At 31.4% G+C, this 7,956-nt stretch overlaps 1 pseudogene; it reads right to left on the minus strand.

Annotated features, from left to right (window-relative positions):
- Positions 1-2,422: 2,422 nt before the first annotated feature.
- On the minus strand, positions 2,423-4,159 carry LOC129289808 (protein BIG GRAIN 1-like A; annotated as a pseudogene).
- Between the last annotated feature and the right edge of the window lie 3,797 nt (positions 4,160-7,956).

Consider the following 7,956-nt stretch of genomic DNA (forward strand, 5'->3'; position numbering starts at 1 on the left):
AAAAAATATAATTTTAAAATATAAATAAAGTGTAGGAACGCTCAAATTATATTTTTTTCGTTAAACTATGTTGTCAGGGTCAGCATGACCTATATGTTAAAGTTTATATATACAACCGTTCATCCCCAACCACATTTAAAGCCTTTATAACACAGGGCATCCCACAAAAGGTCCCCGAATTGCCACACCCCTAATATGTAGGCATCGCGGTCCTAAACTACTTTATGAACATAGGCTAGCCTTTTCTTTTCCTACAGTCCAAGTTAGATTATGCATTTTAACTTTTAGTAATTCCCCCTTCTGCTGCCCTTCTGGTAGCTAACAATATTCAATTCCATGATCATATCACACTGTTATGATTCAGTGGTCCTCCAAAAACTCTGCTAAATTTTTGTCATTCATTCATTGCTAAATTTAATCACCCTTTTCAATATTACTTCAGTAATTTTGACTTTCAATGAATGATTAAAAAAAGGAGAAAAAAATCATAGGTAGTAATTATTTAATTAATTCCTTAAAAAACCTAGAGGACAAAGAACATTTGACCAGGAAAAAAAAGGTAAAGCAAATTTTGAACTGTTTTTTTTTTCTTTCTTTTTTGTCTGTTTTTTCTCCCAGTTTCTATTGTCAGATCCAAGAAAATGAGAATGAGAATCCCAATGAAGTATGGATTTCTTTCTCTGAATTCGCCCAATGTGCATTCTACAGCCGTAAAACAAAATAGTGGATATGGATTGCTAGAAGAGACTTTTTACCAAAAATTTATTTGAAGGGTTGAAACTTTCGCAAAAGGTTAAAAATAATTCTGATCCAACAGCACGACACATATGGGAGGAAGAAGACGAAATTCAGATTTAAAGCAATTTCATTGGACAGCATAAGAGAGACAGAAACAATAGAAAGTCGAAGGTCTCTGCTGAATGCTCATAGGTAAAACAAACAAGACCAAACAAAAGACTTAAAAAAAAGATATGTGAACGTACGTTGAAGATAAGATCGATCATAAGGAATTTTCAGCAATTTCAACTCTAAATCTTCAAATGCATCTCAAACATTGAATAACTTCTTAAAATTCTACTGTCACACAGACAAATTAAACATAACAAACTTGAAGAAAAAAATAAAAATTTAAAGAGAAGAAAATAAACTATGAATATATGTAATACTGGATATCTTTTAGGTCAGTGTATCTAAATTATGGTAGTAATACTTTTTATCATTTGATATTTGACGGATTAAAATTAATTGATGGTACTTAATATTAAATAATTTCATAGGAAAAGGCCAGGAATTTAATTTTGAAGATGTCAAGTGTAGATGGAAGCCAACCAAACTTGACATGAAGGGTTTAAGAGTATCAAAGGAGATCTTTGTGTCCACATATTTGGAGACCATGTCTTACATCTCTACTCTTTTTTCCCATCAAACCCATCATTTGACCTCTTTTTTTCTATCTCTAAAGATAATGCCTTTATTGAAAATTATCCCAACATTTCATTTGTCACTTGTTAATTTTTGCCTACACAAATTAAGTCATATAAGGCATGGATATTTTAATTTAATAAAATTAACAAAGAGGTGCTCTAAGTCCCGTATACAAAATTGTTTCAGCCTGTGTACGTGTATGTAAAATTTTAGCCGGGGTTAGTTATATATATATATATATATATATATTCTTTGTATCAAAATGAATAAGATTATTCATTTATATCTCAGAAAAAAAATAGCCGTTAATTGCTCCCAAATAGCTTAGTATTAATATTGTTTATTTTTTTCAAATCATGTATACGCGAAATTTATTTTTTGTTCTTAAAATTTTTGTTTATTTTTATAACCAAAAGCACTGAGAAACTTTGAATAATTAATTGAAAAGTAAAAATAAAAAATTCTCCAATATATTAACGTGCATACACACACAAAAACATATAAGCCACTTTTTGACTATTGCTCCCTAGCAAATGTGGTGCATGAAGATAGTGTTAATTTCAAGCAAAAAGAGGTCCCCACACAATATATACTTACAAGTGTGTGAGACTGTGTGTGGGGAGAGGGGAGAGGAGGAGAGAGAGAAAAGCAGAAAGCTTTTCTTTCACTCGCCATGGCATGTCATGAATCAGTGTAGAAATTGTTCCTTTGAATTCATTTTCATCTACTTCACCCTCCCACTCCTCATTTTAATTCTATATATTAATTTTCCTCATCTTTCGCTACTTTATCTTTGACTTCTTACCCTTATAATGATAATGATTAAACCAAATCTCTTATTAAAAGATTGTAAATTTGATCATATACACACATAACATCAAATAGAAGAAAGCATTAATTTTGGTCGAGCCATATTAGATGAGATTGTCTTAGTTTGAAATCTACTGAATCTGAATGGAAGATATATATCAAGGAAAATAAAAAGAAGAGCCAACAATACCAAAAGAGAGATCTTATTATGATCAGAACTGTAAAGCCCCGCACGATTAACATTCTAATTAGAGAGTTAATATATATTCTTGTTTTCAAAATTACATAATGAAGCCGTTGGCAATGGCTCGATTGGTATCGAAATGAGTGGTTTCGTACACTGGCAATTCCTCTCTATACCTTCGAATCCCAATAGAGGACAGATTATCCAATTCAAAAAGATCAGAACTTGAACAACTAACTCCATCATCGTCCTTCTTCTTCGTCGTCGTCTCCAGCCCCATACTTCATGTCAAATTCCTGTTCTTCTTCTTCTTCATGATCTTCGTCTTCAATAATAACTCTCTCGCAAACTCAACTCTTCCACTCTTCGACTCTCCTTCATCACATGGAACCTTAGCTCCTCATTATTGTGATTTCTCTTCTTCTCTTGATCATCTTCTCGCAGAATGTTCTTTTGCCCGCATGGCCTGCAATCTTCATCCACTATCACACTAACAGGGCAAAACCTCACTGATCTCTTAGTCCCAGATCTCTGGATGATGGGGTTTTTGCTCAAGCATGACCTCGAGAACGAAGAAGCCGAAGAACAAGTCGAAGGTTGTGGCCTTGGGTTCGTGAGAATTCGACACGGTCGATGATTTTGTCTTTTTTTATTCCCACTCGAATTGAAGAGAGAATGGAGAAGCTGGCGAGTCTCGCACCTGGAGAGATGGGTTGCTTCGCTTTCTTCAAGTCGCCATACAAGATCTCAAAAGCTTTGGACTTTGCTTTCCCGGAACTGTTTTTCTCGCTATTCGGCTTCTGGGTTTGATCAGAATGGGTCCTGAAGTTGTTAGGAACTTCAGAGCTTGAACTTTGAGGCCGAACCGATGAAGAAATACTGGTTCGAATCGGCTTCGGTTTCTGCATTTTGTACCAGACTCTGACTCTGAAGAAGAAAAACCATAACCAGAACTGGAGTCAGAGGAGCTGGAGCTCGAGAACATGGAGAAGGAATTTGAATTATAGTTGCTTCGTACTCTTCTTCGATCGAACTCCGTCAAAGAATTCCGACGAAAAGTTGGGTGGTTTCTTAGTTTCTTCTCCGACATCGGCGTCATCGAAGAAGTTCTTGAGGCTGTTGGTGGTGACGTTGCTGCTCTGTTTCTGCTTCCTCATCACGCTCTTGTCTCTGTAAAACACGAGGTGGTCTTGTTGCTTCTCCTCTGCTTCAATGGATCTGTAAATTGAGTCGAGAAGAGTGGAAGAGAAAGATGGGTTTTCTCTGTTGTGCCGTTTATGACGATCCCATTTCTCCATTGGTGATCTTGTTTCTTTTATAGAAGAAGAAGCCAAAGGGATGAAAGTGAAGGAGTGAGGAAAGAGAAGCAGCAGAGAAACAGGGGACTGTGAAATGGAGGCTCTCAATTACTTGGCCTTTCTTGTCTGCTTCAAATAGTACTGATGCAAAAGGGATTTAATGGGGTTGGAGTACTCTGTGAGAATCATGAAACAAAGAAGAGGAGAGAGAGAAAGAGAAACTAAAGGGAGAGATAGGTACGAATGATTATGCAAAAGAAGAATGGCATGGCCATTTTTGCCCGAGCAAGGTCAAGGAGTGTGTTAAAGCGCTTTGATGTGAAGGAAATAAGAAGAAAGGATGGAGACATGGGGGTAGTGTTGCTGAGTGCTTGATGGTTTTAGAGAGAGAAAGTAATCAAAGCCAAATTCCACGCCTAAGGAAGGAGAAGAACGAGAGAGAGAGAGGGGGGGGGGAGAGAGAGAGAGTTTTTTGAGTGTCTCTGCTTTCGGACGCTCTTATAAGGAAAGGGTTGAGTTTGAGGCTTGAGAATTTAGACAGAGCAATTCAACGTCTCTTGCCCTTGCTTTTTTTTTTTTTTTAATTACCCTTAAATTCTTTATCTTTCATAGTTTTATTACAGATTAAATTAGAAGGATTTATATTCAATTTTGTAGTTTTGACTATTTTAGTATTATTTGCTGACTTTATGATTAAAAGTTGTTTCTACTTTGGGTTTTATTTATTTATTTTAAAATAAAAAGTATTAATTTTGAAGTATTTAAGTTTAATAGAAATAGCCTGACAAACTTAAAAAAATTCAAGGAAAGAGGAAGGAAGCTTGTTGAGAGAGAGGGAGAGAAAGAGGGAGCCAGGTTGTCAATGGCATGAAGTGAGATAAATGTTAGTTGAATAGAATTATCGGTACTTTAATTATGATTCAAAATTTCACCTTCTTGAGGATTGATCTTCTTTTCTTTCTTCTAAATTTTACCTTCATTCAGATGAAGTGACATTAGATCCTTGCTTTCTCTTTACAAGCAAGAATGGAAATTTATTGGTGTGCGTAGGACCATGCAAAGCAGAGAGATATTGATCTTCACACCACACACATCCTATTTATTTTCTGGGTCCAATATGTTCTCCTTTCCTTTTCTTTCTCACTTGCTTATGTTTTCCTGTAAAATTTACATGCATAATTCACACTCACTTAATAACAATTTATATATAATAACAACAAAAAATTCTATCCATATCTGAATGTAAGGACTTAATTAAATGTCAATTTATAAGAGTTTAATTAGCTGTAACATATGTGATGAATTCCTTAGGTATTGTATGACATATAAAAATTATAATTTTTATTTCAAGCACAAGAGAGATGAAATCAAATTAATTAAATTACCTTCATGATGAAATGGTATTTATCTTCACAGAATGTTTAGAGCACGTAGGATTGAGGACCAAGAAGAATGAAAAGAAATAAAATATATTTCTCCTGTTTAAAAATATAAAATATTTTTTAAAGGTTGAATGTTCGAAAATAAAAGATATTTTTAATATTTTAAAGTGTAATTAATTTGATTTTTTCTAAAAGTACCCCTAATAAGTACTTTATATTTATTTAAAAATAAAATATCTCATTACATAAAGGTAAATATAGAAAGATGGTGTTAGTTGGAAGATAATTAATTATTTTATTAAAATAAAATTTAATTAAAAATACTTTATATTTATTAACTGAAGGAATATTTGTCTTAAGTTTATATAAAAAAAGATTATACTGGTTTCAATTTTTATATGAGCATACTTTTAATTAATCCCAACGTGAATGACTAGTTTTTAACGTAACGGGGAAAAAGTAAATTTGGATATGCAAACGCTCTCAAACCCCACATTTGATAGCACCAAAAAAGCAAAGTTGGTCATGATATAAAGGATGTTGGCGCCATAGTTGAATAGTAAAAATGAATTCTAAAATGGTTTGTTGGTTTTGCAAGTGACTAGTAAAAATGGATCGGATTCTAAATTTTATAACCATAACAAATAAACGATTGTATATGATATCATAATAATAAAAAATATAAACAATGAACAATTTCTTTTTGCAAACATCTTTAATTTTATAATGGAAATCCGAGTTTTTAATATTATTTTACGAAGCAATTGTTTAATATACACTCCCTTCAGACATCTGTATAAAAAATAAATAAATCATTTCACATGAATTAAGGAATAGAGTTAAAATTAATAAATATAGTTGAAATTTAGTTTTTTAAAATTCCCTTACTAACTAAACAATGATAACTTAATGAGTAAAAATGGAAATTTAAAAAATAATGCAAGAGACAATATGTAGTTATTCCTTTTATTCAAACCAAAAAAAAAAAAACTGGCATTTATTTTTTAAAGAAACTCCAAGGATCTATACTCCCTTTGCTTCTCAATATAAGATAAAGTTTGAAAGTTTTTTTTTTTGCCTGTAAATATAAGATGAAATTAGAGTAATTAATTAATATTTTTAATTTTATTCATTATTTATTTATTGTTATTTAAATTTCTAAACAATAATTTATTACAATAATTAACTACAAAGAACGGGTAAAATTGAAAATTTACAAATTTTTTTACAATTTCAATTTTCAATTTCAATGTTACAATTAACGTTTATTATAAAAAAGTTGAAGTTTGTTAGCTTTGTTTTGTATTAAAACCGGTGTAGCATGCATGCTCTATATCATGTTGCGCCTTCCATGCATTAACTGAATTGGGTGAATGACGTTGGTTTAAAGTTATCAATCAAAGTGATCTTGTGTAATTATTGTAACTAGCAACATTAACTCGACACACCAAACCCCACGATAAAGATTGTAACAAACTTAAACCAAAATCTTGCACAAAATTCAAATTTTTACAAAGAAGGTTGGGCTCTGATTTATTACTCTAATCCTATTTACAAATTCCTTCTAACATATTTTACCAGTATTGAAAAAAATTTTAAAATTCATTAACTCTATCTTAAAATTTAATAAGTTATTAACTTTATCTCTATTAAATATACACACTTTAATAACATATTTTCTCTCTCCAACATAATACAAAATTAAAATGTGTTTTTTGCCAACACAAAAATGTGTTTATCTATGTTATTGAATATTGGTCTTGTTGATAACCATGAAGAGATTTAGGGTTTTTTTTAAAATTATTTTTGTTTTATTGTTCTAAAAATTAGAGTTTTTTAGAACATATTTTGAAAGCAAAAAAAAATAAAAATAGGTGATTTTTTGTATTCTTATTTATTATCCAGAACAATAATTCTAAACATTTAAAAGATGTTTTTATTTTTCTATTCTCTCAAATAATATTTGATTTTTTTTTTCCAAAACATTTTATAAAAATACATTATCAAACAATTTTTTTTTAAAAAAATAGAAAACTGTTTACAAAATAGGGTGCCAAGCAAGCCTTATATCTCACCACGTCAAGTTCAAAGTTCAATTGAAGTGAAAACATGTTATTCGTATAATGTTACCAAGCACAAGTTTAAAGAGAGCTTATATCAAAATACTATCATGTTGGATAAAAGAACTTCTTTAACTTATAAAACACTCTGATCTTATGAGGTTTCCCAATATAAGAGTCATAATAATGCACCCCCATTTTAATAGTTAACATGCATTTTTAATAGCTTCACTTCACAGCATTTCACTCAGCCTCCTACTAGTCAAAACCTTTAATGGATAGTCTTTTTCGTGACAATAATTAGCCTCTCAAAAAAAACACCAATATTACATGTGCAAGAGTTTAAAGGAGAAGCCCATAAAAAAAACTAAATTATTAGATGAAAGTTCTTTAAACTTATAAACTTCATTATTCTTTTTTTGCAAGACGTCTTGATGTGGAACTTATATATTAAGGTCTCATTGTGAGTAATCTCTAAGGCCTTATTTGGTATAATAAAAGAGTTTTTGATGAAGTTGAGATTGAAATTTGAATAAAATTAGGTTTCAAAATTGTGTTCAATGTGATAATGGAATCATAATATAATTTTGATAAATATTTGTACTTAAAATAAGAAAAGACTATAGTACCCTTTTTCTCAAAATTAAAGCCCTTATATGTCCCCTTCCTTTTTCCCTCTTCTTTCCACGAACAGCATGAGCCAACAATGATGACAACACACAGACCCATCAGCGGACACCATATCATACTTGAGCAACAATCAAAGCCAGAAACTACAATAACAAAATAGTTCAAAT

Source organism: Prosopis cineraria, unplaced genomic scaffold, assembly GCF_029017545.1.
Source record: "Prosopis cineraria cultivar Desert tree isolate PC_DT_omini unplaced genomic scaffold, ASM2901754v1 PC13, whole genome shotgun sequence".
Taxonomy (NCBI): Eukaryota; Viridiplantae; Streptophyta; class Magnoliopsida; order Fabales; family Fabaceae; genus Prosopis; species Prosopis cineraria.